This window comes from Mixophyes fleayi, chromosome 2 (genome assembly GCF_038048845.1).
Source record: "Mixophyes fleayi isolate aMixFle1 chromosome 2, aMixFle1.hap1, whole genome shotgun sequence".
In the NCBI taxonomy this organism is placed as follows: domain Eukaryota; kingdom Metazoa; phylum Chordata; class Amphibia; order Anura; family Limnodynastidae; genus Mixophyes; species Mixophyes fleayi.
In genome coordinates this window covers 317,848,956-317,872,294 of record NC_134403.1, presented here as the reverse complement: position 1 = coordinate 317,872,294, position 23,339 = coordinate 317,848,956, and positions in this window count along the sequence as shown.

Genomic DNA, 23,339 nt, shown 5'->3' with positions numbered 1-23,339 from the left:
ATAAAAGTGTACACTAAACCTCCATTCACACGTGAGAGAGCATTTTAATTCTATATGCTGTGCAGTCTTCCTTAACAATTTATAGGACTACTGCTGTAAAGTGAGGAAGAATCCTACAGAGCAGAGTGCACAGAATTAATATGCTCTTTCACGGACGACCTTTAGTTCACGTATACACTGTTAATTTACATTTTTTTCTTACTACACATAGTGTACAGGGCAAAATGTAGGAGAGAATTATAGAAGACATGGTTGATGTTCTGCTTTCCTACAAACATTAACCTATGTGCAGTGTAAATCTAAAGATAGATATTTATAAAGTCTATTGATAGCAATTTGACCATATTCACTTATGTGAATAAAAGTAAGGAAACAGGACATATTATTATTTACACAGATTCCGTAGCGCCGGATACAGAAGCATGTAACAAATAGATGAGGTAATACACATAAATAGCACAGATGAGTGTGACTAATGCTATGGGGACTTACACAGAGTACAGCAAAAGACATGACAGGACGTACAAAGGAGTCAGACAGTAAACAGACATGGGACAATAGGTAGCGAGAACCCTGTCCATGAGATCTTACATTCTAAAGGGTGGGTTGGTGAGAGACAGTAGGATCGACTGGGAGGAAATGGAAATTGCAGGGAAGGAAGAGGAGGTGATGGATAGAATGGTTAGGAGGAGGTAGGATAGGCGAGCTTGAAAAGGTGAGGAGGTACTGAGAGGGGAATTGAGGTCAGAGGCGGAGCAGAGTGGCTGGGTAGGTATATACCTCGAGGTAAGGTAGGAGATATAAAGGGGAGAAGCGTTGGTAAGTGAGGGTAAGGAGCTTGAAATGAATTCTGAAATGGATAGGGAGCCAATATCTGATTGGCAGTTGCTCAAGTTGCTCTGGAAGCAAAAGAAATAAGAGAAATAAGGCAGTAGTTGGTTTCTTTAGTATTGGTGAAATGAGCATGTGCTTAAAAGAGGATATAAAGGTGCCAGTGGAGAGAGACAGGTTAAAGAGGTGAACTAGAGGTGGGCATGCAGTGTGGTAGAGGGAGCAAAGAAGTTGGGAAGGAATAGGGTAGAGTGGGAAGGTTGTAGGGTAAAATGATGAGATGAGCGCAAACACTTCTGTCAGACTACTGAAGCTATCTGCTGATATTAGCACAGCCCTATCTGATGGAGCCAGGGACCACCGCAAGGGAGTTTAGTTTTAGTTGCAAAAGACACGCAGGTCACGGTTCTCCAGGAGGGCTATCAGCAAGATAGATAAAGGTGAACGGATAGTCAAGGAAGCTGAAGTCTAACCGTGCAGACTGCGCAGTACACAGGAAGGATCCAAAAACGGTAGTCAAACAGGCCAAGGTCAGATAGCAGGGAGGTCTTGAAGTGTCCAAGGGCGAATCCAGAAGGAGAGTCAAACTAGCCAAGTCAGGAACTGTTGAGTCAGAGCAAAAGGAGCACAATAACATAAGTGCCTGGAGACAGGGTTAGACCTAATACTCTGGCTCCCTAATGGTGCCAGAGTCCTCCTTAAATAGTGCAGGGTATACTCAGTATAGCTTCCCGTTGCCTAGCAAGGGGACGCACATGCGCAGAGTGGCCTAGTGCGTCTGGTTGCCTGGAAACCAGACGCAGCTTTCGGTAAGAGAGAAGGCGTCAGTCCATCCCGAAGCACAGGGACGGCACCTGGCAACTTCATCCTTAGTTACTGGGGAGAATTAAGTGAAGGTGGATTGGGGAGCATAGAAGAAGGTGGGTGAGATCTGACATAATGAAATATCTTGTCAAATTGCAGCTTTTATTCCATTTAGTACAAATGTTGAAATTATTGAAATTGCATACATACATTTTCAACTAACAAAACAAGTAGATACTAAAAAAAATATATACTGTCGTGAACATAGAGAACTCACAGTTATTTATAAGGAATAAATAATAACTGCCGTGTAAATTTGTTATATCAAATGAATCCATTGATAAGTTTACCTAAAGTGTAAAATGTGAAGACAGAAAGTCTGTTGTATGTGTGTTTTTGATGGCTCTGCACATCCTAGTGTGAGAAGATAACCATGTCACCTACAGCAGCTTCAAAGGGCTCTTTCTGTGAGATATATCCTGACACAAGTTAGTTTTTGGACTCCTGAATAGACTTTGTGGGGCCAGTCACAGCTGGAAATCCTAGTAGCCCAAGGCAGCATTTTGAAGGCCTATACAGGTATATAGAAATATGAGCTTCAAAAGGAAAATGTCTTCATAGTTCATATTTTGGGGGATCCGGGTGGTACTCCATACTGAGGAGCAGAAATCACACCAGGGTTGTGAATGACAGGTATGGGTGGTATCCGGGAACAGCTCAAATCACATATCTTTGGAAAAGGTATGTCACATTGTCAAAATTTAATCATGTTTGGTATCAAAAGATAGACAGAATCATAAGGGATTTATTAATGATAAAATTGGATCTGTGTGACGCTCCACAAAAAAGTTAGGTCACAGTAGAATTGGTTAGTAAATCAGGCAACATGCAAATGGTGTCACAGGCCACAACCTCCTGGGGATAGAAAGAGGTGTGGAAGTGTCTTTAAAAGGCTGAGACCAGGTATAGCAGATTGTCAGACTTTTTTTGGGAAATCAATTCACATTGATAAGCTGTCCATCTTCCTAGCCAATTTCCCATGGCACATATTATGCAACTCAAGTAAGTGCTATTTTGAATGTAACCCCTTTTATTTTAAACTGTTTTGCTTGTGTGTGTCAATCTATTAATTGTTTATTCATTATTTTTATATCTCTATTCCCTGTACTTTTGTATATTAAATGTATAATTTAATATGTTGCGTCCTTGATACTCTAACAAATCCAATAGCCTGTTAAGAAGAAAATAGCTCGGTCAAGTTAACCCTTTGAATGCCAGTGTGTGATTTGTTGATACATTGATTAACAAGCTGTGTGTGCTTGCATTTACATTTGTGTAACAGTCTGGAGGTGTGAAGAGTTAACCCTTTGCTTGCTGGTATGGGTCTTGCTTGTCTGTGGATAGCTAGAAGCCTTGTGTGCCAGTGTGGGACAGTATATTGAGATTATATTGCCCGTATTCAACAGATGGTGGCAAACCTGAAGTGTGTGAGGTATGAGCAGTCCAGTGGACATATTTATTCACACTAGTCATACAGACCTCTCCACTCACACATTCTCTCTCTTACAAAATTGTGTAAAGCACATGTTTCCTTAATTGCAGAATCCACCTTATCTATATCCATCAGGATGGCTGTCAATAGAAATATCAACTTACTCTAGATGCCAAAAGCACATTCCACATGGCTTTGGCTTGGGTAGGTTGATAGTTTAATACTTGTCAACATACATCAAATTCACATTTGGGGTAAGGTTTCAATCAATTTATTGACAAAGCAAAAAACTAATTTGCCACAAATACATAAGGGAAAGTTTTGTGGCAGTGGCTCTGGTTGTGGCAAATAGAATATACCTTGTAATATTTTACTTACCATTGGATAAAGCCAGAAAACATTGGAATGAGCAGTACAACAGTAGGCTACACCTCTATGGCAATGACGTAACAATTGCTATCTGCAATATCCATCAAAATAACTTTTTATAGTCCTAGAACTTAGAGCCACTATTAGGGGGCATTTAAACTCTTACATGTTATTGCTTTGACAGTGTGACAACAGTGTGTTACTGTAGAAATCATTGCTGATAGCTTACCACATCTGTACCGTGGGTTCCTGTATCACCCTCAAGGCCTCCTAACCTGCAATGTAGATATCTTTTACTGTGTTGCCTACGGTCATTTTGCCCAACAAAATATAGAAATGTGGTTACGCAGACCTTGTTCCAGCCTCCAAAGTAAGGAATGAACCCACTACCCCTTTCCTTATAACAGCGATGTTATAAGATATTGAATTGACAATCCAGGAAGAGATGGGAGCGACAATTTGAATGCAATTGTACAAATCTAAATTCAGGCTAAATGCATAGTATAGTGTCTAGTAAACAGGTAAATAAATGTAAAACGGTATATACCCATTTTTACTTTTAGCAAAATAATAAAATCACATTGCAAACACCAGTGTGCAGGTAGCCTAATGCTGTGAGATGTACTGCCTAGTTGATGTTTATGGTGAGATATGTTTTATGTTCACTTGTGTCTGAATTTCCTCTGAGCCTTAAATGACTGCTGAGGGATGTATCTAAACACAGGAACAATGAGCACGTGCTTGCTTAAACTAATTCTAAATGTCCCTCTTAGGGCATTTAAAATGTTGGAAACTATAAGTTATTATTTGTGTTATTAAATTTACTGGTATAAACCTCACTAACAATGCATAGGATTACCATAGTAAAACAATAAATAACCATGACATGCCATGGGACTTTCATGGTAATCCTATACTATTATTCATAATTAAAATTGTTCTATTTTTTACTGTATTTTTAATAGTCTCACTTGGATATTATAGCATCCTGAGAGAGTACTTCTTCATCAGGGAACATTCTCAGCACTAGAAATGTTTTTTCCAAAGGCTAGGGAAACATTTTAAAATAAATCTGAAACACATCAGTAAAAATGTAAAATTACTAACCAGTAGTGCTTAAGAATTGATATAAAAATCTGTACTTTTGCATGCATTCATAGGGACATGCACACATCCAGGAATAATATTTTAAACAAATGACCATGAAATGCTGTACAAATTGCTAGTGGTGGAGTACCTGCAAGGCACATATTCCTCCACGTAGAGGCCTGTGGGTCTTAGAGGCTCATGCTCCTCATGTCCAATTTGTGAGAAGTACAGATATCATGATTCACTGTACTACTTGGATTTGAGCCTCCATAATTCTACTTAACTGGTATAGTTGCTACCAAAAAAACCGAAATAGTTTGCAGTATGTAGTGATACCAACAAATCATGGAATTAAAGCTGAAGGATGAATTAAGAATGAAGGATATTAAAATCTGAGGCTTTAGCTAGTCCTCTGGGGTCAAAAGTTTAACTGAGGAGGAGTACGCCCATCTGATGTCACAGGGGAGGGCTTGATATAGTCTATAAGATTGATGGGCAGGGAGAAAATCGTTCTCTTGAGTTCAGAATTTGCACACCCATCCTCCCTGATTGGTTGTACTCAGGTGCCTGCTCTGGATGGTCAAGGCTGTGCATTGGTGAGGGTGTCCAGTTCCTGGTATCTTGGCATTGCTGGTGGAGACCCTGGATGACAAGTTACAGGAAAACACAGTATAGTCACAGTTCAGTTCAGTCGGCTAGTGGTTGGGATTCACATTACGGTAATGGGTACGCTGAACCCGCCTCTCTTCGATGTAGTCTCGATCCAAGTACCTCCCCTTTGGGTCGGCTTGTGGTTGCATTCCTTTTAGCCCAGAAGGGTTGCGGGTTCTGTAGTGCCCGGGATGGTCGGTCCCGGTAAGGTAGATATGAGTGTCCAGGGTGTGTTATGGTTGTCGCCCCCCATTTGCGGATGTCCCATGGTTAATGCTGGGACATCCTGGTTGCATTGCGGATGTTGTACTGACTGCTCTTATCTCCACCACCATATTTGCAAATAAACTCCTATTTATTTTGACACATTTATGTCTCGTGTCAAGCATTCAAAGTAATTAAATTAAGTATTAAGAGGTTAGGTAAAGTAAGGGATGTTAGCCATTAAGCATTTTAAGGTTCTACATAGAGATGCTCAGGCTCCGTTCCCCGAGAACTGAACACACCTGAACATAGCAGATCCATGTACCCAGCTGTGCCGGCTCAGTACTTTTGCGTGTCCTCGGAATTGAAAACAAGGTAAAACGTCATCATTACGTCGTCGGATATCGGATCTTGCGAGCTTTCGATTCTATAAGTACAGTCCTTCACGGCGATCCAGCTCCATTTCACAGAGGGACACAGAAGGGGTAGCACAGTTCTTGGCAGTCTCTAGAGTAGTTTGGCAGCGTCATAGGTAGATTAGAAAGAGGAGGGGTAGCAGTGTTCTTCAAAGTCTCCACTGACATTCAGGAGAGCTCCATTGCTTCATTGCTAATTGTCATTGCTGAAATAGAAATAATAGGTCTGGCAGGCTTGGTCTTCTAAATCTGCAGTCACATTGTACTGTGTTTGTCACTCACCGTACCGTGAGTGCCTCTTCCCGGACATTTAGGAACCGTGGTCGTCCTCCATCCTGAGGGTCTGCGCATGCGCAGCCCTTTCCTATACTTCTGTGTATGTCCCTTTAACTCAATTGGCAGATCAGGCAACACTCCCTATATTAAGCACCTGTGGTCAACACCACGTTGCCTGATCTTGGAGTCTCATTCCCTATGAGTCTCTGAAGGTGTTCCTGTATTCCTCGTGTTTTCAGCGCTGCTGATTCCTGTGGTTTCCAAACCACTTCTACCTCTGTGGTTTCCAAACCACTTCTACTACTGTGGTTCCCATACCACTTCTACCATCAACTGTATCATCGTGACTGTTTGCTGATTCCTATCCGCTGCCTCCGTGCACTACAGTCTTCCAAACCACTTCAACGCTATTTCATATCATTGTGACTGTTTGCTGATTCCTATCCGCTGCCTCCGTGCACTACAGTCTTCCAAACCACTTCAACGCTACTACTTATTATTGTGACTGTTTGCTGATTCCTATCCGCTGCCTCCGTGCACTTCAGTCCTCTAATCCACTTCATCGCTATTATATTTCACTGTGACTGTTTGCTGGTTCCTACCCGCTGCCTCTGTGCACTCCAACCGTTACTTTACATCCACTCACCTGTTCCTCATCAAGTCAGTGAGCTGATTCCTATCCGCTGCCTCCGTGCACTACAAGCCTTCAGCCTGCAACTCGCCTGTGTTCATTATCCTGACTGTTAGCTGTTGTCTATCCGCTGCTTCCGTGCACTACAGCCTCCAGCCTACAACTCGCCTGCGTTCATCATCGGGATTGTTAGCTGATGTCTACCCGCTGCTTCCGTGCACTACAGCCTCCAGCCTACAACTCGCCTGTGTTCATCATCGTGACAAGTTAGCTGATTCCTATCCGCTGCTCCTGTGCACTGCAGTCTCTTCTCAGCTCTTCTGTGTTTCCTCGAGACTGCTGCTCTCATTGCCATTTGCTACTCTCCGTGATCAACAGCTCCTGGTCTGCTCTGCTATCCCGTGTGCCATCGCTACTGACAACTATTGGTTGCTACTGGTTACCTCCGTGTACCGCAGAGCCCTGCTGCTGCTGACCACGCTATCATCCATCTACTGCTGATCCGCTCTCCACGCCTTCACGTGTCCCGCAGGTCTACCCTCCTGTCTGCATTGGATTTATATTTCATCTACTACTCCTCTGCTGGATCATCTCCACTCTCCTGGGTTCTGCGTGAGTCCAGTTCCACGTGTTATTGATTCCTGTGGATTCGTGTCCCTGTTGGTCTACTTATCTGTGCGCTGCACCTACAGACCGCTGCCTCAGGTATCCTGGGACTTCTCATCCAGCCGGCCTCCTGCCGCTCAGGTATCCCTGCACTCCTATTTGACTACCTGCTTCTGAACCACGGTATGCATACTTCTCATTGACTGTGCTGGTGTATGGCATATCTTGCTGGACTGTGTTGGTTCTCCTCTGGAGTCTGCTATACGCTGAGTCTATTGCCATCATTGACTGTGTTAACTTGTGCTGGACTGCTTCAAGAGACTTCCTATATTTGCAGACCTGTTCAGTCATTTATATATATATTGTGCATGTTACAGTGGATCGTATATAAGGTGCCTGTGTATATCCTGTGTTGCAGTCTCTCCCCGTGCACCTCCTCACATATATATTCAGTGGTACAACTTGCTAGTAGCAGACCACTGATCCCTGTTTCCGGTATCACCTGTTCTAGTATCCTCTCACATAGCAGTGGTACAACTTGCTATCGCAGACCACTGACTCCCCGGATACCTCCACTTGGATTCCATTCCTTCACTCAGACAGCGGTACAACTTGCTATCCGCAGACCGCTGACTCTCATCACTTCCTCGTTTCTGTTGGACATTCCTCCTCACTATAGCAGTGGTACAACTTGCTATCGCAGACCACTGACTACCTACACGTGTCCTTGTCCTACAGTTCCTCGTGTACTATTACCTCCATATTACCAGTGCTGCTAGTCATAGACTTTCCTGAGCATCTCATCATCTGCTGTTTCCTGTTCCGTGATCACCCCGCTACCAGAGTACCCTGTTACCATCTACATTGCTCTGGTAAACCTACCACCTGGTGATCCCTGGGTAAAGACTCCTAGTGCCCGTGACAGTGTTATATAGGTAAAACACAAAGAGGAGAGCTCCATTGCTCCTTGTGTTTGAGTCATTGCTCTGTCGCTTAGCATTCAGCCAGGTCGCTGCAGTCTTTGTTTGAAAGTGTATGAAAATAATATTGTGACCTGTGAGGTGGTCAAAATTGACTGCAAATTACTTGAAATTAGTGTTATTGAGGTTAATAATAATGTAGGGGTAAAAAAAGCAAAAATATGTTATTTTAGAAAAAAAAAATAGGGATTTTAGCAAAAAGTCGGGATCCAAAACCAAAACACGAAAGATCGGGTTTTGCCAAAACCAAAACACAAAGTTAATCCAGATCCAAATCCAAAACCAGAACACAGGGGTCAGTGAACATCTCTAGTTCTACATGGTAGTTCAAAACCGCACTATCAGGTTTATGCTATCTATGCCACCTTCAGAGGTCAATATAGCTGGTAATTCAATAGAGGGGTATATTCATTACAGCCTGCAATTGTGGTTGTGCAATGTGGCTGCCAAAGGAGGTCTGTGCAATCTGGCTAGCAATAGAGGTCTATGCAATATGGCTGGCAATGGAGGTCTGTGCAATATGACAGACAATGGAGGTCTGTGCAATATGACAGGCAATGGAGGTCTGTGCTATATGACAGGCAATGGAGGTCTGTGCAATGTGACAGGCAATGGAGGTCTGTGCAATATGTCAGGCAATGGAGGTCAGTGCAATATGACAGGCAATGCAGGTCTGTGCAATATGACAGGCAATGGAGGTCTGTGCAATATGACAGGCAATGGAGGTCTGTGCAATATGACAGGCAATGGAGGTCTGTGCAATATGTCAGGCAATGGAGGTCAGTGCAATATGACAGGCATTGAGGTCTTGGCAACAAGATGTGTGCAAAATGGCTGGCAATAAGGTATTTGCAAAATAGCAAGCAATAGGGTGTGCAGTGTGGCTGCAGTAGTGTCTGTGCAGTGTGGCTGTCAATGTGGTGCTACATTGTCTATGCCCTGTTAGTTCTAATCTATATAAAGCTACGAACACCACAAAGTAATTCAAAACAAACATGTCATGCTGCCGATAGAGGATAGTGTTATATATTTATAGGCCAAACAAAGACTGGTCAGTAAATGGAGATTATCTACACAGTATAGAGGAATGAGGTCCAGTTTGTCAGGAAAGGACATACATATTTGAGTTTAAAAGAGGGTTTTAGGACAGTTCTGCATGAATCACCAACTTCACTCCTTTCTTTTAAATTTTCCATCAAAAGTACATATTATAATGCTGGCTTATCCTAAGGCTTTATTTAAGCAACTTCTAACAATAAGGTAGATGAAGCTATGGATAAATGACTGGGAAGATGTAGCAATGGGGGTCTGGACATACAAAGAGGTGTTGATATCATTATACGGTGCAGTAGATTTAATTGGCGCTTAAATCTTTGCACTGCCAGGTATTCTGGTAGATTAATGACACTTGTAAGTAATACAAGGTCCTGTGTATGGGAATACGCAGGGAATGTGAAGTAGGCACCTATAAGCCAGTTCCTCTGGTTTTAATATTTAAAAGTACTTGTTGGGTTATAATGGTATAAGTTTGTTAACCAGTTTGTTTGTAGGAGGCTATCATAGTTTCTACATATTTAAGACCTTTTATGCTAGAATTGAGAACAAAAATTATTTCATTGTGTATTTGAGCCAGAATAAGTACTGCAATGGAATACATAATTATAACAAGTCAACCTGGGATGATAAAGATCAGGGAGAGAGTTGTGTCATGCCAGCACCCTACGGAATATAGAGGCATAGCCAGAAACCTGGGTGTGTGGTTTGTGTAATGTCAGCATGTTTTTTTTTATAAACAATAAGATATATGAAAAATTGCTGTTTCAAAGAGTTATAATCAAATACAACCCATCCGACCAGTGTTATAGAGACTTGGAATCATTCTTGTGACCGAATGATAATACAAAGCCAGTGGTCGAAGTGGGGGTGTATACTGTGGTATGCTATACCACCACTTTTTCTACTGCCTTAATTGTAAAACGTTCAAATCCCTTTCAGTTACATTCCCATTTCATTTTCCATACCGCCATGCTAAATTTCCATACCACCACTTTTAAATTTCCACTTTGACTACCGTACAGAGCACATTCTGGTGGCAGATACTGTATAGAACACATAGAGCATTTTGGTGACAGATATACAATACAGAAATGATTCTAATGAGCACTATACAGTACAGAGAACATTCCAGTGGCCACTATATAGTACAGAGAGCATTCAAGTGGCCACTCTATAGTACAGAGAGCATTCTAGTAGCCACTATAAAGTACAGAGAGCATTCTAGTATCACTATACAGTACAGAGAGCATTCTGATCACTACTATACAGCACAGATATCATTCTAATGGCAACTATACAGTATAAAGAGCTTTATAGTGTCTAATGTATAACACTAATATACTATAAAATGTACATTATAGAAAGCATTCTCGTGACTGATATACAATACAGAAAGCATTCAAGTAACTACTATTATATGACAACCCTGTTCTGGAGATTACTATAAAGACCCCTGTATCTCTTCTGGCTTTATAATTTCAGGTGAGTTTACAATACCAACCACAGATAGATATCTGGTAGCTATACATTTCCAACCCAGAAATCCCTAGGCCATGCATAGGAAGGAGGGACCCCGCTCCTATAACAAGCCCCCCGTTGCCATTCCTGAGCGAGCTCTGCACTGGCGGGAGTGGGCTCACTCACAATTTTGCCTAAGAACACAGCCATGAATAAAAAATGGTACTAAAACATCCTCCAAGAGCAACTTCTTCCAGCCATCCAAGAACAGTTTGGTGACGGACAATGCCTTTTCTAGCATGATGGAGCACATTGTCATAGGGCAAAACTTATAACTAAGTGGCTCGGGGATCAAAATATTGAAATTTTGGGTCCATGGCCAGGAAACTCCCCAGACCTTAATCCTCAAGAGGTGGGTGGACAAACAACAACCCACAGATTCTGACAAACTCCAATCATTGATTAGACAAGAATGAGCAGCCATCAGTCAGTATGTGGCCCAGAAGTTGATTGACAGCATGCCAGGGCGAATTGCAGAGGTCTTCAATAAGAAGGGTGAACACTGCAAATACTGACTCTTTGCATAAACTTAATGTAATTGTCAATAAAAGCCTTTGACATTCATGAAATGTTTGTAGTTTTACTTCAGTATTTATACCATAGCAACATCTGACAAAAAGATCTAAAAACACTGAAGCAGCAAACTTTGTGAAAACCAATACTTGTGTCATTCTCAAAACTTTTGACCATGACTGTACAATGGACTTAAATGACTACAAATGGGATAAATGGCTGCAAAGGGGTTAAATGGGTGCATATGGGTTAAAGGCTGCTTATGGGTTAAAGTGTACGACAAAGTATAGGAATATGGTGATTATTTGTAAGCACCAGATAAGCAATAGATAGACACCTTCACACTTTGGTCAAGTACATACAAAAACCTAGAGCTGCCATCAGACCTATTTGAGGGTGAAATACCTAGAAAAAAAATAAACAAAAAGAACAAAGGGCTCCCATTGTTGTATAGTAATTAAAATTGAAAGATTTCCATATAGAAGCAGGGTAGCCACGTAGCAAAGAGTAGATAAAACTAGACATATCTGATATCAATACGTTGAACACCAGGGGTATGAACCCAAAACCTGTGATCAAGATCTGAGAACTAGTACTGGACCTCCTTAGTCAATTCCATTTGTAAGTAATCCAGTTCATAACTCTGAACAGAACCTCTGGGATGTAAGACATATAGAGCGTGATTCATGTTAGGATGTAAGTCTGATTGCGTGCCGTATCTTGTGTGAAATAGCTCTTTGCATGTTTAGAAATGAACCTTATGCCAGTGAACACAATTCCATGAAATTCATGTCTGAACGCAAAAGACACTTAGGGCTATATTTACTAAGCGGCGGGTTTGAAAAAGTGGAGATGTTGCCTATGGCAACCAATCAGATTCTAGCTTTCATTTATTTAGTGCATTCTACAAAATGACAGCTAGAATCTGATTGGTTGCCATAGGCAACATCTCCACTTTTTCAAACCCGCAGTTTAGTAAATATACCCCTTAGACCTATGTCTTGATGGGCCAAACAGGGCTGAGAAGGGGCGGATCAAGGTAGGCAATGTACAGTAAGGGGTTGCAGACGCAGAAGTGGCAGATTCAAGTTCTGGGTTTCTATTAAGTACGCTTAGCATCAGCCGTATAATTTGCACGAGCTGCAGGGCAGGTGTAAGTGCTGACTGATAGTGATGAATGGCACGGCTCAGTTTGTTTCAAAAAGTACACTTATGCATGTCCCTATGTAGCACAGAACATGTGTATGCAAGTAAGATAGACCATAAAAACACATTGTATGTACAGTACGCATAAAGAACATCTTGATTTCTGTATCTAATGTAAAAAATAAATATAAGAAAATATATAGCGATCACCCACAACATGAAAACCACCTTCCTAATATGTGTAGGTCCCCCTCGTGCCGCCAAAGCAGCTCTGACCCATCGAGGCACGGACTCCACAAGACCACTGAAGGTGCACTGTGATATCTGGCGCCAAGATGTTAGCAGCAGATCCTTTAAATCCTGTAAGATGGAAGGTGGGGCCTCCATGGCTCGGACTTGTTTTTCCAGCACATCCCACAGATACTCGATTAGATTGTGATCTAGGGAATACCGTTTAGGCATAGTGAACTTACAACCTGATTGAAATCGAAACGCATCTTGAGATCCACTTGGATTTGAATTCCATCGGAACTATACTAAATTTACATGCTTTTTCTTAAACCGCAAGTTGCGTGCAAGTTGAATTCCAGTTTGAACCAGAATCGTAATATATAGTGTATATCTTATAACTTTCTCAGAACATATAGAGTGATACATATTGGGTCGTATAACCCTATAAGGATAAATTGTGTTTGAGCCTTTTCTCGGACATTGAAGTGCTAGATAATGTGGACTCCGCTTACACAATTTTTTGTGTTAGCTTGTTGATAAGCAGCAGCATGCTGGGTAATGTGAGCTCTGAATTTCCTGTGTCTATCTAGAAGCTAAGCAGCTGCTGCTCAGCCTTTGCATTCTGCACAGGTGTAGGCTAACTAAATCTATGGGAGTATATGTTATATATATATATTCCTATTGGTTATTCAAACTTTATATACCTCTCTCTTTGTACCACCTGCGCTTGTTATAGCTCTGTGTGACCCTGTGTGTGTTTGTTCCTGTAAATCCTGCTTTGAATTCTACAGACTCCCTGGGCCAGATTCAGTTGTCCGCGATGTTCCTAAGAATCGCGGATGTGCATTTTTACCGATATTGTCGTAAAAAGTACATTTATGGGGCGCGAGCAAAAATGAGCGTTACTTCTGTAAAAAAAATATCCACATTTTGGTGTCTCACAGCCATTACAAAGGCACCTCATTCGGATATTTTAAGAATGGAATCTGCCCCCCTGTGTTTATTCTGGATCGTTTACTGACCGGATTTTTTGACTGCCATCTGCCGTTTGACCTTAGCCTGTGTTCTGGATTTTCCTTAGTTTGCTCTCAGCCCTGACCTCAGCCTGTTCTATGACTATGTTTTGGATCTCTGGCAGCCGTGACCCAAGCCTTTTATAGCCTATTATCCCTGCCTTTGGACCTTGCCTATGTAATCTGCACCAGAATCCTTATTTCCCTGCATTTTCCCTGTCTTTATCCTGGTCTGCTGCTCTGTACTGTTCACACCTACAAATTCTCTAAGCTGATAAGTCTCTACTACTACTATGGGCAGGGGCTGTCTGGCAAATTTAAGCCTGGGGAGCGAGACACGGCTCAGCAACCTATTAGGAACATTTTAAAGGAAATAATGCAGGTAGCCCAGTGACCCAGTCCAAGGTAGCCCACTATGGGATCGATCCTGGCAAGGAAGATGTTCCCCTACCATCTGGCCCAGTCAGCCCCTGACTACATGTGAAATCCTGGGGACAACTAAGTATTGGTGAACACATAATGTTCTATAAGAAAGGTACCTGCTAAAGGTGAAGACCCTGCAAAGATATTTTAGGGATATTATCAGTCTACGGATATTTATAAAAGTATCTGATTGTAATTTCAACATCTAGCATATCTGCTATGGTCTGACTGAACAGTATATAGTGATATATACGTCTCAGAGCAGAAAAATAATAGTATTTCTTTGGTGAACTGGAAACTGCATTTGTGAGTAGTTACTTAATGAGATTATTTATTGACTTGCCTTGATGGTACTTTTACACCACTATACAATGCAAACGCCATACAATACAGATCCCCAAATCTCTAATGGTTTTATAATGCAGATCCCAAGTCTCTGGTGGCAATACAATGCAGACCCTCGAATCTCCATTGGCTTTGCAAAGCAAACCTAGACTTCTGGAGGAAACACAATGCAGACTACACACAATGTAGAGCCCAATAATTAACTTAGCTGTCATGTGATCCCATGTGTCTATGATATGTGCCGCATCAACCACTAACCCGTCATAGACAGTTCCCGGGCACTGTTGTTGGTGTCTTGCCATAGGGTCATGATTGTGATTAAGAACAACCCAATTGCCAAATATGATAGAAATAATATAAGGAGCATTGCTGGCTGAATTTTTATCTTTAGCAGTGACTTGCTCATAAATAAACAGTGTGAAACAATTGTAGTTTCTATATTTAGTTCGGAGTGTCCCTGTGCAAAATCTTAGCTAATCACAATAGGGATACATTACATGGCCTCAGGCTGCAAAATCCCCTTGTTTTATATGTCATTTGCCATTTCTTTATATACCACGGACAGGGAAATATTGAGCTGCTGCTTTTGATTCAATATTTATCATTGTCATTGTCATTTGTTTGAAAAATATATTAGCCTTGATAGTTTGCAAGGGCAAGGCAACCAGGGAGAGTTGGAAGGGCTGTTTTGTCTGCCTGCATCCCTTCATACACATGTATAGTGAACTAGTAATTGGTAAACTACCAGTTGACCTACCATCATCTACGTTATCCTTTATGTTTTCCTTGTACAAATTTATAAAGAAATTGCACAGAGACCCTATAACCTGAATTCCCCTTATCTGATCTTGTATGAGTCCCCAAACATCTATAACCTGCCTGTCTTCAACAAGAGACTCCTTAAAATTTTGGGATGGGGTGCCAGTCTCAAACAATGACATAGTTCTGTCAAGTCGTAATATTTCAACTAAGGCCCTAGCGACCCCCATCCCCAACTTTAGCCTCAATAAGTGGTACGGGAAGAGTGTTTCATTAAACAATCTTTTTTCCATAGACTCTGTTAATGTTCACTCAAAGGCAAGAGCAATTCAACATACCTGTTAGCAACTTCTACAAGTACCTTCAAATTCAACATTGAATCATGGGAACTATTAAAATGAACAGATTCCCCCTACCCCCAGACCCTATCCTCTCTAGGCTCACTAAAGGCATGGGGAAAGGAGGCATTACTTTTTGTTACCTTCAGTTTGTTCATCCTTAAAAAAACGTAAATCTGCATCACCACTATGTTGGGAAGATTTCAATATTTCAATACTACATTATGACTACTCAATAAGAACAGATTTTCCAAATGTTTGAACCACTCCAAGATGCAGGTCAAACTGCTCAATAGTCTTTATCTTACCCCTGATAGATTACATAAAATGTGGCCTAACCAATCAAAAATGTGTTGGCGCCAGTGCAATGAGACGGGAACTATACTACACATTTTCTGGAACTGTCCAGTGAGTCGCCCTCTATGGCAAGCTGTTATTAATCTGGTAAATACAGCCCTTAAAATTAACATTGAATCCCCACCATAGATTACACTCCTATATTTCTATCGTGAACTAATTCCTAGACATTCTAGATATATATATATATATATATATATATATATATATATATATATATATTGGGCCATATCTGCATTGCAATCTGTGCAGCCATAGCACAAAATGAAAATGACAGAAGAGAGGAGGGAAAGCAGAAGGGAAGGGGAGAATGGATGCTTTAGATCAGGGCAGACCCCAATAAACCAGACAAGAGACCTAGGTTCCCAGTAAGCCCCCCTCCTTCCTACATCTAGGAGTTTGGGTCCCACTGAGACTGTGTGAGTGTCACAGACAAAAAATATAGGTTAGGGCAATCCAGGTGGCAGGTAGACCACCCAGAACGTGCCAGGTCCTAAGCAGGCGCCAAGATTGCCTTCCAGGTGATCCCGCCACTTCAACAAAAAAAGATTGCTTTTATATGTGCCCTCCTATTCTATTAAATTGAGAGGGTACTGCACAGAGTGTGCTTAGTGTCAGCAAACTTTCAAAGACTTACGGACTGACTGATATATAGTTTAAAGAAATTCTAGAGTACCTCAAAGATTTAATTATGTTTGGTTGAAATCTTGAAAAACACAACAGCAGGGTATTCAGAGTGTTGGTTGAAACTGTCCCTTGACAAGTGCCAGTTCTGTAGTACACCAGTAGAGTGGGACACATAGTGCATTGGCAAGGAATAGCCAATGGTCCTACCAAGGTTTAGGCTCTGACCAACTGGCCCAGGCCAATGAAATGATGTTAGACAAAGATACGTTTATGGATGAATAGGGTGTAGTTCCAATGTGCAGGGCAAAGACAGAGATGGGGGCATGGCCCCTCAAAATCTGTTACATTTCTCACATATTGCCAATAAGCCAAGATGCAAGTTTCCTAATTCTCCAGAGAGAGCTCAGTTCACCTCACCATCTAGAAGATCAATTTGAGAAGATATAATTCTGAGGGATGAAGCTTAAGTCAAACAGGCAAACAAAGCATGGCTGGTATCCAATTAAATCTATAGCTATGATTTGAAAATGTATTTCTGTAATGGAAAAAGGAATCAAGGAACTCCGAAAATGTAGCCTTGGAACTTTACATTGATATTCTGTACAGGAATTGCAATATTCCAGCATATATATATGTTGTCCCTGCCAGAAAACCCTTTCTGAAATGTTTTGTGGTTTGTTCTACCCCAAAATGTCTTCTCATTATGTGAAAATAAGCAAGGGTGAGAACCATTTTTTTATATGGTTTAGGAGCTTCCAACTGTTTTACAATATTGTCCACTTTTGTGACCACATGGAACAGCAGTTCCTGTTTTGTAGCAATGTATGGTGCTGAAAACCTAACATCAAAGTTTTCTAGCTTCTGAATTTTTATTTTATTTTTTACACTGCAATGTTAGGCATAATTTCATTCTGTCTGGCAATGTCACTTCACAAACTATGTTCTCCTCCTCTGCAGGTTATATTTTGTACTATGCAACCCATGCAGCCTCTTCTCTCTCCCTCCCTGATGTTATCATCCACATATGGATGCTCTAGTCATCACGGTAGATACCTAAACACTTTAACAAATTTTTATTGAGTTCTTTACAAGTTGGTGACATTCCTGCCATAGCTTGCCAGTCTGAAGGACCTGGGTCCAAATTCCATTTTTACATCCACTTTTAGCAAATCTCCCAAACAATCGCTCTGCAAAGCAATGAGCAGGACCTTAGGTATTCATCTACAATAGCTCATTCCATGATCTGTGGTCCTGTCAGGATCTCCAGCTGTAACCATGTCTCGGTAAGGTGGATGAATCCTTGCATTTAAGAATGGCTTGTCCATTTGATATACCCAGTGGTACTCACGCTAGGCATAGACAGGAAGGGTGATTTTGAAGATTTCAAGAGTCCAAAGCATCTGTGTGGACCAATTCAAAATATGCTTTTTGCCACTTTCTGGAAACAAAAGATGCCAACACACCTAGACAATATTCCTTTGGCCAACCATCTTGCATAGCCGTCCTCTCGAATAAGATTAGGTAGGCTTCAACATCTTCATTTGCAGTGATTTTTTCAGGTAGTGGCTAGCATGTTTGTAGCTTGGACTAGCAGCTGATGCTGCTGAGGATTTTCCATTTCTAAATATAATTTTTCAGGGCTTCCTGTTCTTTTATTTGTTCTTCCTGGTTAGCCTCCATCTATGCTACAGTTGGTGTCTTTGAAGTCAAACTGCTGCACTTTGATGGCCTCCTGCTGAGCACATGTAGCATGTAGTGCCTGCCTGTATTCTTCACCAATTGCGATGAGCTTAGGTAGGGGGAGCCGGCTCCTGGATTAGGCAGTAACCGACTTTAGTAAGTCAGTAATGGAGAGACAAAGAAACAAATCATCAGGTAGGGTGCAAATAGCTCACAGCTCTTTATTTTGCAGGTGTTAGTTAATACGAAAATAAAATAACAAAATGAAATTAAACCCTATACCTATCTGGCTGCAACTAAACATTAATTTCCCTATAATGGTCTCATAGTAACCATAGGCCACAGGGGGAACACACTCTCCCTTTCTCAATTCACTGCCTGCTGATTGGAAAAAAACACTTACTGAAACACCTGTATATAACATGAAGCAGGTGTGATGCCACAATTTGAACTTAAGTATTATTTGTGCATAGTGATTTTATGATAGTGATTATAGTTTGCCCAAATCATTTGCTCAATTTTCCAATTTTTGCTGGTTGAATTACGGGCGATCACTCATTTCAATTAACTTTACCTACTCATTCGTTTCAAGTTTCTCTGCCTTCTAACCTTGCAGAAATAGTTTAGCAAACAGGAAGCAAATAAATAAGGTAAAGATAAAATATATGTTAAACAATAACAAGTATTTTAGCAATGTAATACATTAATTCTAGTGACTTATAGACTTAGTAGGTTTGCAAACATAAGTCTTAGAAGTTGACCTTTCAACATGCTGCTCTGTCTGAAAATCCATCTCAGGTATAACCATGGCATGTTGCCCACAACACCTCCTCCTAATCTATCGCCACTTGACAGTAAATCAGCTCTCTATTCTATGGAGTGGGGGAGAGAAGACACAGGATTTTTGAGCATGGACTAATAAACTATAGTTAATGGTTTTTTCAGCAATATGACCAATATATATATATATATATATATATATATATATATATATATATATATATATATATATATATACACACACACACAAAATGAAATCCTTCTTATCATCAGAAAATGTGCCACCAGATATAGAGGCTAGCCACTACCTGAAAAAAATGACTGCAAATGAAGAAGTTGAAACCTACCTAATCTCAAAATGTACTGCAGGACAAGCTGATCTGGTTACATGGCAGAGGTTAGAGTTATTGTTAGTAATTCCTGTTCCACTAGGCTCTCCCTATAGTTGTTGTAGATCTGGGCCCAGATAGAGACCGAGAAATCTGTTTTAGTAAGACAGTTCTAGTATGGGTTTACCACACCTGCTTCATTAAAGACTCATAAAGCATCCGCTGAAGGAAATATAATCACTGATTTCACCTAAGTTAACAATCTGAATATTCTGATATTCTAATGCATACAAATGCTCTGAACAACACATTCACTTGACAGATACACATGAGCAAGATATAATAGTGACATACAGTACTTAAGCATAAACAGTAATTTCAGTGTGGTGTCTTGTCAGCAGGAATACCAAGGACTAAATAACTGTACTGTATTTCATTTGTTAGGCTGGGTACACACTACAGAAAATTTCTCCCAATGTGATACTGTTAACGATTTTACCAATGACTGAAAATAAAATGTCAGATCTGCATGCCGATTCAAGATATACTTTCAGATGTGTGCTCTTCATCTGTCATAGCCATTGACTGAAAAGATTGTGACTCTGCACACTCCATAGAGATCTATGGACACAGCCGGTTTTTAGTGCATACACACTGCAGGATTTAAACTACATTGTTCCATCGTTGAACAAGACTTTTAGTTCAGTTTTAAAATCAAATGAAATGATACAATGTGCTTTGGAACGATAATCGTTCATCTTTGGAGCGTACACTATAACGGTTGTTAATAGTGTGATTGGCCTAATAATTGTCTGCAAACCCTGTAATGTGTACCCAGCCTTAGGTTAGTAATTTACCTGATGTTTAACAACATTATGTAGTGAGGAAAAGAGTAAGGAAAAGCAATGTATGATCTATGGTCTGTATGAGACAACTTGAAGATAACCTGTCATGCTCTCTTTTCTGGATGTGGATTATTATTATGAATTATCAACACACGTTTTGATTATTTTTTATTTACATTTTAAGTATTTTAATGCAGTTTAAACATAGTTCTTCTGTTGGAATTATTAAGTAGCCTATTTTAGACATACCCTTTATAGCTATGAAAAGCTACTCCTAGTTAGTATAATCATCTAACATGGTTAATTTTATTGCTTTGTATAAAAATATGCATTTTATGTTTATTCATGTATGGTCAACCCCAAGACACATGTGTAGACCTGTGTAACTATTTGGATCACAAGAACAAAGGCTTATACTGATCTTACTCTGCTCATTTCAGATGTTGAGAGATACTGACTATCGTTAGCAGGTGCAGGTTGGCAAATTTCAGCCCGGGGGGGCGCACAGGCGGCCGCATTGCGTGTCATGTGATGCGGCCGCCTGCGCGCTGACGGATAATATTAACGAAATTTGACATCCACCCGGGTAGGGGGGGGGGGGATGGGGCAAACAGGGGTCAGACTGAGCGGCCCGAGGGACCGATGCCCACCTGCCCCCGGCCCAGCCCACCCCTGATCGTTAGTCTTATGGCAAGTCCTAATTGCAAGTTGTCCCTGATGTTCAATCACAGCCCCCTTTCCCTCCTCCACCTTGTTTTTCTTCATATATGGTAAGCCTAAGAGAAAGCATAATTTGGTGCAAAAATAAACAAAAAAAAAATAAACTTCTTGGTTATACTACAAAATGTACTATGTTAATACATTTTTCATGTATTAGTTTGTATTTTTTCACAAAGGCTTTTACATTTGCCGGGAAAATAGGTATATTTTTATCATCTTTGTATATGACACAAAGCTACTTTACAGATCTCACGTATTAACATTGCATTTAGTTGCACTGAATCAGGACCAGTAAGCTTTTACCTGTCTAGTGTAAATTAGACAATGAAAGCAGATGTATTAATACTATGGTGTACTAACAAGTTGATTTAAATGGCTGAAAATCAGAGAAGAAAGAAAAATATTAAATCTAAATTATTAAACATTGTTATAATCATAGATAATTATTAACATACACTCAATAAGATCATGTCCTTTGGACATGATGTGTCAGACATGGAGCACCCTACATCATCTTGCAGTGTATACAAACCTATTAAAGCCTATAAGTATATTGCAACAGGTATCGCTACTATGACGTCAGAGAGAAATTTATTTAGAACAAAAAAGAGAAAGATAGTTCTGACATTGGAGGCACTACCTTGTATTCCAGTCCATAGACTCATTCTTAGACTTGTCTTAACAATGTAAATATATTAAAAGTTAAATTTTATTACAAATTATTAAAAATATTTTTTTTTTATAAGTTTGGTAATACTTAATCATTATAGCAAAATAAAATATAAGAAAATGAGGGAGTAGTTAGAAATAGTGCAATAGAAAAATAAAATAAATTAAATTAAAATTATTGACATTTAGTAGATTCTACTGGTGCTGATATTTCATTTTGTATATACGTCAGAGAACAATGTAAACCACTTGCTGCCATAAAAACCAGTGGATTGGTTCCTAAATCTGTTAGTTGAACAGAAAATTCATTATTTCTTATAGTGTAATCTTAATCCAGTCTTTCTCAGGATTAGCAAAGTGGCGAAACTCCATTGCAGTTTAGATTTGTAGTAGTAGCACTGGAATAAGAAAGGCAAAACAAAAATTTAGGGGACTGCAACGTACACATTTCCAAACCCACAGCTGTTGGATGTGTGGAGGATATACAGTTTGTGAAGATATCAGGTTTCTATTATAATTGTACGTATTAGCTTTTCATCTTTCCACTATGGCTGCTGCTTCATCGTCCTTGATCTTGTATTGAAAGAAAGTCAGAGCTGTGTGGAAGATACTATGTCGGCATAGGCCCAATTGTCAGTTAGAAAAAGGGCTGTATCATAAAAATTATATAGAAATGAAAAAATAAGGAAGATAAAAAGCAGGATAAAACAAATGAGACTACATACATAGCTGTGGAAAAAGAGAAAAAGGGCCAGGTTTACATAAAGGCTTTTTCACCTTTATTAGGTGAGTGCAATCTTGACTTATAGTTTGCACAAATGTTTACAGCATATGTGCATTACATTTAGAGATGCTTAGACTCGGTTCCTCGAACACACCCGAATTTAGCAGATTGCGCGGTCTCGGAATTGAAAACGAGGCAAAACGTCATTGTTACGTCGTCGGATCTAGGATCTCGCGATCTTTGGATTAATAAAGTAGGGGGGGGAAGCAAAAATATGTGATTTTAACAAAAAAAAATAGGAATTTTAGAAAAAAATCCAGGTCCAAAACCAAAACACGCAAGGACGGTTTTGCCAAAACCAAAACACGAAGTTAATCCAGATCCAAAACCAGAACCAGAACACGGAGGTCAGTGAACATCTCTAATTACATTGTTTTCTATCTTTTTCCCATTTATCACACATGAAGAAGACACAATTCACTATATTATGGTGAGAGTTTTACCCATTGAAGGCACACCCTTTTCATGCAAAAAGAACTTCACATGGGAAGGCAATGGTCTATTAAAGGGTTGATCTCACCTTATATTAAGTTAATATAATATAATAAGTATGGCCCAAAGGATAAGGAGTCACACAAAGTACACTAGTATTTCCTTCTTTTAGAACTACATTACATGATCCTATAATGAGCAAGACACAAATACATCAAGATCAACTTCATTCTAAAAAGGCACAGGTCTCCCATACATTCAGGGAATTTAAATTTTGCAAATTTAGAAAATAAAATCTGTACAATACCAACTATATTTGCAATCATTTTCTAGATGCAATTTGGGACCATGATGTGCACCATCCTTAAGTTGTTAATGATGACTGCAGTATTAATAAACGAATAATACCAAGACTCCAAGAGCTC